The 10743-nt window shown below is 22.5% G+C and overlaps 1 long non-coding RNA gene across 1 annotated transcript in view; it reads right to left on the bottom strand.

Annotated features, from left to right (window-relative positions):
* LOC107871801 overlaps nucleotides 1-2689 on the bottom strand; it is a 3701-nt gene extending 1012 nt beyond the window's left edge. Inside the window, exons 1-2 of the long non-coding RNA XR_007054258.1 lie at nucleotides 2607-2689; nucleotides 2441-2512 (exon numbers count right to left, since the gene is read on the bottom strand). This is a non-coding gene — a long non-coding RNA (uncharacterized LOC107871801). The remainder of the gene's footprint in view (nucleotides 1-2440; nucleotides 2513-2606) is intronic.
* Between the last annotated feature and the right edge of the window lie 8054 nt (nucleotides 2690-10743).

Raw genomic sequence — 10743 nt, 5'->3', positions numbered from 1 at the left:
ATTTACTTATTATTATTATTATTATTATTATTATTATTATTATTATTATTATTATTATTATTATTAAATAGTTAGAGTTTATTTAGGACTCTTTAACTATAGATTTCTAGTTTAAAGTTAATGAGAATCTTTTTTATTTATTTAAAAGCCTAATATTTTCAAATTTAAATATTTTTTATCATTTAAATTCAAATTTATCCTTTAGTTAGTTCAAATTCAACTTTATCTAGTATACAGTTTGTTTTCAATAGTTAACGGAATCTGTAACTTCTATTTAAAATTCAAAATTTAACACCAATTCAACAATCTAATATTCAGCAAATTTTATCTTTATCTTAATTTGTTAAAAAAGATTTAGTTTGTTATTGTTCTTGTTTATCCTTTTTTTTTAAAAAATGTGATGTATATCTACCTAATAATGTATATATTTGAATTGAGATAATAATTTGAAACCAAAGAGATTATTATTATTATTATTATTATTATTATTATTATTATTATAATATTTTATCTTTCTTTTAAAATTTGATCAAATGTATTAAAATATAATATTTTTTATTTTATTATTATTATTATTATATTATACTATTGTTATTATTATGCTATTGATTCAAAAATAATCTACTGCTAACACCTACAATTATATATGTATTACTACTACTACTATATTATTATTATTATTATTATTATTATTATTATTATTATTATTATTATTATTATTATTATTATTATTATTATTATTATGAAATAGTTTGAGTTTATTTAGGACTCTTTAACTATAGATTTCTAGTTTAAAGTTAATGAGAATCTTTTTTTTTATTTACAAAGCCTAATATTTTAAAAATTTACTATTTTTTATCATTTAAATTCAAATTCAAATTTATATTTTAGTTAGTTCAAATTCAACTTTATCTAGTATAGAGTTTGTTTTCAATATTTAACAGAATCTGTACCTTCTATTTGAAATTCAAAATTTAACACCAATTCAACAATCTAAAATGTGATGTATATTTACCTAATAATTTATATATTTGAACTGAAATAATATTTTAAAACCAATGAGATTATTATTATTATTATTACTACTACTACTACTATTATTAAAATATAATATATTACTACTATCACTACTACTAATATTAGTATATATATACGTATTATTATTTTGTTTCTTATTATTATTATCTTATACTATTTTTATTATTATGCTATGGATTAAAAAATAATCTACTGCTACAGTAAATACTACTATTTTTAAGCTAATGAAATCTTTTTAAAAAATAAAGAATAATATTGGTTATAATATTTTAATAGATTATTATTACAACATTATTAAGTTATGTCCTAAAAATTGCCACGTGGCTTTTTAATATTTTGCCACGTGGTTTCTTGTCCTGCTTATTAATATCAATTTGATATATATGGAATAAATAAATCTAATATTATTTTTTTACAAAAATTTATTTATCTTTAAGAAGATATTTTATATCCAATTGAAATTCACAAAAAAAGAAAACATTTTATATGATTGGTTAAACAACAATAAGAGTCCAATTAAAACTCTCTAGTGTGATAACTAACTATTTTCAATTTATAGTTTTATTTTATAATTATTTTCAATTTAAAACTAACAATCTCTGAATTATCTTTTACTAATTTACCTTTTTTTTTTTTTTACTTTTTTTTTTTGAAAAAATTTTTTTTTTTTTTTTTTTTTTTTTTCCTTTTTTTTTTTTTTTATATAAAAATCAATTGACAACTTAAATATATAAAGGTATTTCAAGTAGATATATACGTTGAATTTAATTATTAAATTCTAATTTATATTTTCAACTTTAAAATAATTGCAAGTAAGGATAAGTTTATACACCAAAAATATATATAATTTTTATTTATCAATAATAATAATAGTAATAGTAATAATAGTAATAAAATATGCTTCGTCCTATGCATTATAATTGTAGAAGTATATATAGGAGAAGTTAAGTAATAATAGTAATAAATGCCTACTAAGTAAAAATTAAAATTTCTATAAATACCAAATCAATACAATTCGAACGTACCTACTATTAACACAGACAGATTCAAAATTTCGAACTTCATAAATTCAGGATATTCCTGAACTGAACTCACTAATCATTTAAGTTACTGGTTTTGTAAATTTAATATTCAGGATATTGAACACATATAAGAGTTCAAATCAAAGCAATAGAGAGTAAATTAGATATGAATTTAGGCTTTAAATTGAATATATTTACTTAAAATTTCCGGTACTGAATTTATTACTTAAAATGTTAAAATTATGAGTTTAACTCGAATATTTATTAAAAAATTTAATAAATTACTATATATATATATATGTATATATGTTGAATCCTGCTCTAAATCCCTAATGCACAGCTACAATTTAGTGAGAAATTAAAGGCGTATTATAAATTACCTCTTGAAGGAAGTTGGGGCTTTGGCCCTAATTATGGACATCAGAAGGTGTGTTTGAGCTATCTTTTCTCATCTGCAATTGAAAAAAAACAGAACTTTAGTTTAAATATGGATCAATCTTTAGTAATTATTATCAATATATAGAGTACTAATTAATTAATGATTACCTGAGCTTGGCCACTGCTAGAAAGGTTGTCATTACCGTGGCTTGCCATGTTATCTTAACCGTATATATCAGTATATGAATGAGTATATATAAAAGAGATTAAGGAGGTAGAATTCTATTTCAATTCAACTACTTATTTAAATTTAAATTCAAATGTAAGTTAAATATTTTTCCTTATTCTTTTTTTTTTTTCAAATTTAACATGCTTATCTTAAATATATATTTCAATTAAGAGAAATATTTGAAATCAATAATATTAATCAATATCTTTTATAATAAATACTAACAAAATAAAAAAATCATTTCTCTTCCTTCTCCTTTAAAATGTAATATTATTATTTCTTATTATAAATACTTCTTCAACGTAAAACAACTCCTAATGAGAAGTACTTTTTAATTATTTCCAGTTCTTATCTTTTATTTAATAATTATTTTTTCCACCCCTATTACTACATACAATAAAATCAAATTAATATGTTTTGTCCCTTCGAGTTGTTTTATAAATTATTCAAAAATTTTGTATCTTTTAATTTTTATTTTTATAGAATATATTCAAATATATTTGTATAGACCACCTACTACTATTACTACTATTACTATTATTATTATTATTATTAGATTAATATTTATCTTTGATTTAATAGTTAAATATATTTCAAATAATATTTGTAAAGGATAAGTTTATGAAATAGTAAGAGTTTGTTAGAACTATTTAATTTTAGGTTCCTAGTTTAAAATAAATGAATTTCTTTCTTCTTCTAAAACCTTAATATTGTTGAATTTAAATATTTAATATTCTTTAATTCAAAAACTTTAAATACTACTACCACTACTCCTATTACTGTTTCTATTATATGTATTGTCACTACTACTATTTACTTATTATTATTATTATTATTATTATTATTATTATTATTATTATTATTGTTACGCACTACTACTATTAATTTTACTGTTATTATTTATTAATAATATTATTATTATATTTTTAAATTTTATTTAATACTTACATAAATTATATTTAAATAATTTTATAATATTTATTTGAATTTTTAAAGAGATAAAATGAAAGAGTAAAAGTTCATTCAAAACTTTTCAACCATGAATTTCTATTTTTAAGCTAATGAAATCTTTTTTTTAATTAAAGAATAATATATTTTCAAATTCAAATATTTTAAATTTTTTAATACATTATTATTACAACATTATTAAGTTATGTTCTAAAAATTGCCACGTGGCTATTATAATAGCTTGACATGTGGCATTTTGTCTTGATATTGTTTTGCTTTTATATATATATAGATACATAACACACATATATGGAAAACAAAACACCCTGTAAGAAAATCAGAACATCTAAAAATTATAACGGTGGATGTAAATTTAATATGATTAATTTTAAAACATGCTACGCAATAACCGGATAATTTAAGTGATGATTACACCTCTTCTATCACTGTAATTGTTTAAGCATTCCAAAAAATTAATATTAAGAAAAAGATCCTATAACCTTATCAAAAGTATCACATTTATATGAAATTAAAAAAAACAGTCTAAGAAAATCAAATTAATAAAAAAAACTATTATAAGGCATTTTTTTAATCAAACTTATGTGAATATTTGTGTTCAAAAACTAAACTGAAATAAGTTGATTTATGTATTTGACACATAAAATCAATAAAATTTTATGATTAGTTCACCGCGCATCGCGTGAATACGAATATTAGTTTTCTTTAAAAGACTTATCCATGTTAACAAGATTATTATTTGAAAGAGGCTTGTAATTCTTTTAACTAAAACTTATTTATGTGAAGATAAGAAATGACCTGATTAGCAGAAAAAAAAATTAACATTAATACCTGCAGACAAACTTTGAGTTGGATTTGAATGAAGTTGAACTTGTTTTTTAGCGATTTGCTCTTTCTTTTAACAAAGGAGACAGTTCGACACTCCTTTTGTTTAGCATTTTTATTTTATTAAAGAAGATCTGTGCGAAGTACTACTTTGGTAGGTTAACTTTTGATTGCATCGCACCTGTGTGGCATTTGGAGTATTGATGGTATACATCGGCCATCAGAGCACAGCAATTTAAACAGTACGGAAGAGATATATATTAGATTTAGAGTTAGAGTCAAAATTATGTTAGAGTCAAAATTAGATTTAGAGTTAAAACAATTTACTTATAATTAATTAATTATGCGAAGACCATTTAAAAATAGAGAAGCTTTTAGAAAAATTAAAAAATCTTTAATTAGTAATTATTCAGAATATATAAGTCTAAATAAAACAAAAGAAAATCCACAAAAACTAGCCTACTTAATTACATTAATATCTAGTATTGAATCAAAATTAATAACACATTTAAAATCTAGAAGAATGAAACATATACCACTTAATTATGATAAAATTAGATTTAGATATCCACCGAGATATTATAAATAAAATTTAAAATGAATAAAGTACAACGATATAAAGAATTAAAACAAATTATTTCTGAAAAACGTAAAGAATTAAAAATAAGAATAGAAAGACTACATTATAATATATTTGCCGGAGTTAGTAAAAATTCAATAGATACACAAAAAGATGAAATATCAAAATTAGAATCATAAATAGATAGTTTAGAATATGTATATCAACATGACCTATTCATAATAAAATGAATAAAGAAGAATTTATAATAGATGAAAAAATATATGAAAACTACGAAGGATCAAAAATAAAAATAGTATTTTCTAATCTAGGACGAAGATATAAGAAAATAGGTGAACATTTATATCTAATGTTAGAAAAAGAAGAATTAAAATTAGAAGATAAATTAACAGCAATGGTAAGAATAGAAAAAGAAAATGAAGAGATAGATAGGAAAAAGGAAATAGAAAAAATAAAACAACAAACTACGGAAGAAATACGAAAAATAGAAGAAACCAAAAATAGTAGAATTGCTGAATTAGAAAAAGAATTACAAATGTTAAAAGAACTGTATGAACAAAGACAAAAAGAAAAAGAAGAAAAAGATAGAGAACAGAAATTACTAAATGAGATAAATCAATTTAAGGAAAAATTAGAAATAAAAAATGAAGAATTAGAAATAAATAATATAGATATTGAAGAGACAGATAATTATGAGTCCGAAGATAGTGAAACATACACAGAAATATTAACAAATACAAAAAATTTAGAAATCAATGAAGAACAAAAAATTAATGAGGAAAACTTAGAAAATACCCAAACAGAAATAAATACTCTTGACAAAAAAGAAAATGAAAATATAATACCTAAAACAACGAAAATAAGAAAACCTATATATTATAAGAATAAGTTTAAAAAATATAATGAATATGATAAATGGGTACCAAAACAAATAGTGAATAAAAATTATAACTTTTTAGATCTAGACTGTGTAATAGATACAGAAAAAACTATACAATTATGGATAGGATATATGACAAAACAATTATTAGATAATAATATAAATATAACAGATGCACCGGAATATATAGAAAAAACACTAATAGGATCAGTAAAACTATGGTTTGCAAATCTAACCGAAAATAGCAAAAAAGTATTAAGAACTAACAAACCTATAGAAGGAACATCATCGACAACAACTAAACTAACATCTATAGAATTATTAAAAAAATATGAAACAGCTATAAAAGATGAATTTGGTAGTACGACAACAATCGAAGAAGAACAAAATGAAGAAAAAGATACAAATAGAAATTTAATGTTAAAATTAGCAATATGTAATATGTGTTATATAGATGAATATACTTGCGCATTTAAAGAATATTATTACAAAGGAGCATATAGTATAGAAGAAAGTAAAGAAATAAGAAAATTATATTTTAATAAATTACCCGAGCCATTTAGTTCAAAAATAATAAAAAGTTGGGAAGAAGCAAAAATAGTAGATACGTTAGGAGCAAGAATAAAATATTTACAACAATGGTATAGAAACTTATGTGAAAAATATAGAGAAGAATTAAAAATGGAAAAAACATTAATAAGAAATTTAGCTTGTTGCAAAAATAAAATAGCACCCCAATTTGGATGCGAAGAAAGATATTATAAGAAAAGAAAAAGACATAAGAAATATAAAAAATATAAAAAATCGAAATATAAATATAAGAAACCAAGAAAAAGATATTACGTAAAAAATTATAAACATAAAAGACCATATAGAAAGAAGAAATCTATAAAAGAATGTACTTGTTATAATTGTGGAAAATTAGGACATTTAGCTAGAGATTGTAAATTACCTAAAAACCCAAAAAATAAACAAATATCAGAAATAAAAATAGATAATACCGAATATATGCAGATAGATTATATAGATTATGAATTAGAAAGTGAAGATAGTATATATGAAATTTCAGAAAACGAAACAGATAATGAAATAGATAGCGAAATAGATGAAACAAATGACTGAAGAAGATATAAAAATAATAACAAAGGAAGAATATTTAAATGATGAAGGAACAGAACAAAAAATAATATTTGACAGTAATATATTTGATGAAATAAAAGGAAAAGAATTAGATTTAAGTGTAGAGAAAATATTTAAAATACCAACAATAAAAAATATTTTTACTAGAAAAAAAGATGAATATTATGTAGTATGCCAAAAAGAACATGTAATAGACTGCAGATATGCAAAAGGAAAAGCTAGTATACCACTGGTAACAAAAAGAATAATTAATAAAGAAATAAATGATATAAAAAGTAAAGGAGATCCAATAAAATATGTACACCTTGGAGGTACAGAGATATTAATAAAAGCATGTTTTAGAGAAGGAATAGAGACACCAATAGAATTATATTTAGCAGACGATAGAATTATAAAACCTATAGAAAAAAGCATAATAACTGCCGTAAAAGGAAATCTAATATACCAAAAATTTAACTTTATAATAAGTGCAAATTATTCAGTAGCAGTAACAGATAGGAATATAGATAAATCATTAGTATTATATTGAAAAATATCAGGAATAGAATTAACCCCAGGAAGTAAAATATTTACAGCAAGATGTAAAAATCTATATGTATTAACAACAAAACATAAAATAACAGGAAAAAATAAGATTAACAAAATACAAATAGAAAGCCCATTCGAACAAATAGTAAAAACAATAGATTATAATGATTATACCTATAGAGACATAGATACAGAAGAAAATTTAGAAATAGTAAATGATAGAATAAGTACAACGAAAAGAATAGCTAATGAAAAACCAGAATCATCAAGCTCATCAAAAAGAACAAGTTATGAAACAAATTCAATAAGTAATTTAAACCAATATTACATAACGGGAAAAATAAATGAAAAAGAATATTTAATACTTTTGAATACAGGACAAGAAGAAAATCATATACCAAAATATCTAGTAAAAAATGAAGAAATAAAAACTGACAATGATATATGCCCAGATCTACCAAGAAGTTTAATAAATAATCAAAAAATAGCAGAAAAAGAAATAATGTTAGGAGTTAGAAAAATAAAAATAGAATTCGAAGTAAAGGAAGAAATGCAAAAAGCAGATATAATATTAGGAATAAAATGGTTAGAACAAGTAAAACCATATAATATAGAACATACACAATTAACCTTAACATATAACAAAGAAAAGTTATTCTTAAAAAGAGCCTTAACATGAAATGAAGATATATGTATTAATGAAGATAGTAGTAGAAGGATATTACAGTAGATATTATATGCCTATGATAGATACAGGAGCAGAAGCTAATTTATGTAGATATAATTGCTTACCAGAAAGCAAATGGGATAAACTAAAAACACCAATAATAGTTAAAAGATTTAATAATGAAGGAAGCTTAATTACTTATAAAGCTAGGAATGTAAAAATATAAGTATGGGATAAGATATTAACAATAGAAGAAATTTATAATTATGAATTAACATCAAAAGATATACTTTTAGGAATGCCATTTTTAGATAAATTATACCCACATATATTAACCAAAACAGACTGGTGGTTTACAACACCATGCAAACAAAAAGTAAGAGCAAAAAGAGTTAATAATAAAATAAGAAAGAAAACTGATTGGATAAAAGGAAGTGAAAAAATTACACAAAAGTTAGAAAATATAAAAAATACTGAAGATACAGTAGAACTAGTAGTATTTTCGATAAATAAAACAAAAATAACTATATTTTTAATAAATAAAATAGAAATAATTCAGAAAAAATTAGAACAATTATATAGTGAAGATCCATTAAAAGGATGGGAAAAACACAAAACTACTATAAAAATTGAATTAATAGATAAGAATAGCATAATAACACAAAAACCATTAACATATAATTTTGATGATTTAAAAGAATTTAAAATGCACATAGACGAATTATTAGAAAAACAATATATACAAAAAAGTAATAGCAAACATAATAGTCCAGCATTTATAGTAAATAAACATAGTGAACAAAAAAGAGGAAAAAGTAGGATGGTTATTGACTATAGAAATTTAAATGCAAAAACTATAACATATAATTATCCGATACCAAATAAGATATTAAAAATACGACAAATCCAAGGATATAATTATTTTAGCAAATTTGATTGTAAATCAGGATTTTACCACCTAAAGCTAGAAGAAGAATCTAAAGAATTAACCGCATTTACGGTACCACAAGGATTTTATGAATGGAACGTGTTACCATTTGGATATAAAAATGCACCAGGTAGATATCAACATTTTATGGATAATTATTTTAAACAATTATCTAATTGTATAGTATACATAGATGATATATTATTATATACAAAAACTAAAGAAGAACATTTAAAATTATTAGAACAGTTCACAGATATAATAGAAAAATCAGGAATAAGTCTAAGCAAAAAGAAAGCTGAAATTATGAAAAACCAGATAGAATTTTTAGGAATACAAATAGATAAAAGTGGAGTAAAAATGCAACAACATATAGTACAAAAAATAATAAATTCGAAAGAAGAATTAGATACAAAAAAGAAATTACAATCATTTTTAGGATTAGTAAACCAAGTAAGAGAATATATTCCAAAATTGGCAGAAACCTTAAAACCACTGCAGAAAAAATTAAAAAAGGATATAGAATATAATTATGATGAAAAAGATAAAAAACAAGTTCAAAAAATAAAATTACTTTGTAAGGAATTACCAAAATTACAATTTCCAGATGAAAATAGAAAATTTATATATATAGTAGAAGCAGATGCAAGTGAATATAGTTACGGAGGAGTACTTAAATATCGATATGAAGCAGAAAAAATAGAACACCATTGTAGATATTACTCAGGTACGTTTAACGAGACAGAAATAAAATGGGAAATAAATAGGAAAAAATTATGTTCATTATATAAATGTTTATTAGCATTTGAGCCATATATTGTATATAACAAATTTATTGTACGAACAGATAATACACAGGTACGCTGGTGGTTAACAAAGAAAATACAAAATTCAGTTACAACAAAAGAGATTCGAAGACTAGTTTTAAATATATTAAATTTCACATTTACAATTGAAGTGATCAGTACTAACAAAAATGTTATTGCAGATTACATATCAAGACAAAGCTACACAGACTGAAATAGTAGAGGAAGATACTCTAGAAAAAATACTTAGCACCCTAACTACGCTTTCAATGAAAGTGGACAGTATGGGTAATGAGATAGAAAAGCTAAAGACTAATGAAGATAAACTGAAGTCTATAGCTACAAATCAGCTAACTCAGCAGTGTGCAGAGCTATGTCGATCGGAAGACATTAAAAATCCAGAGCTAGAAGGAGACATTGGGACACTCCATAAAACCCATAACGTTTATCAATCTACTTCTGCAGGTACAAGCAAAGGAGTTAATAGGCCAAGATACCAGAATGCAAATATGAACAAAATATTTGAAAAACCATTTACCCCAAAAACACAAAAAGACCATTTATTTATACCCCCACAAGTTAATACATACCGAGATAGCCTAAACCAAGACAAAAAAGTATACAACTACACCGCCCAGAAATACATAGAAAATATATACAGAGTACAAACCTTTCTAAACCATAACCCCAGAGCTACAGACATCAAAGAACCAAATACCAATTATATAACCCAAAAACTACAAGGATACAATAAAT

Source organism: Capsicum annuum, chromosome 4 (genome assembly GCF_002878395.1).
Source record: "Capsicum annuum cultivar UCD-10X-F1 chromosome 4, UCD10Xv1.1, whole genome shotgun sequence".
Taxonomy (NCBI): Eukaryota; Viridiplantae; Streptophyta; class Magnoliopsida; order Solanales; family Solanaceae; genus Capsicum; species Capsicum annuum.
Note: the sequence above shows the minus strand (reverse complement) of the source record. Positions and strands in the feature narration are given on the sequence as shown.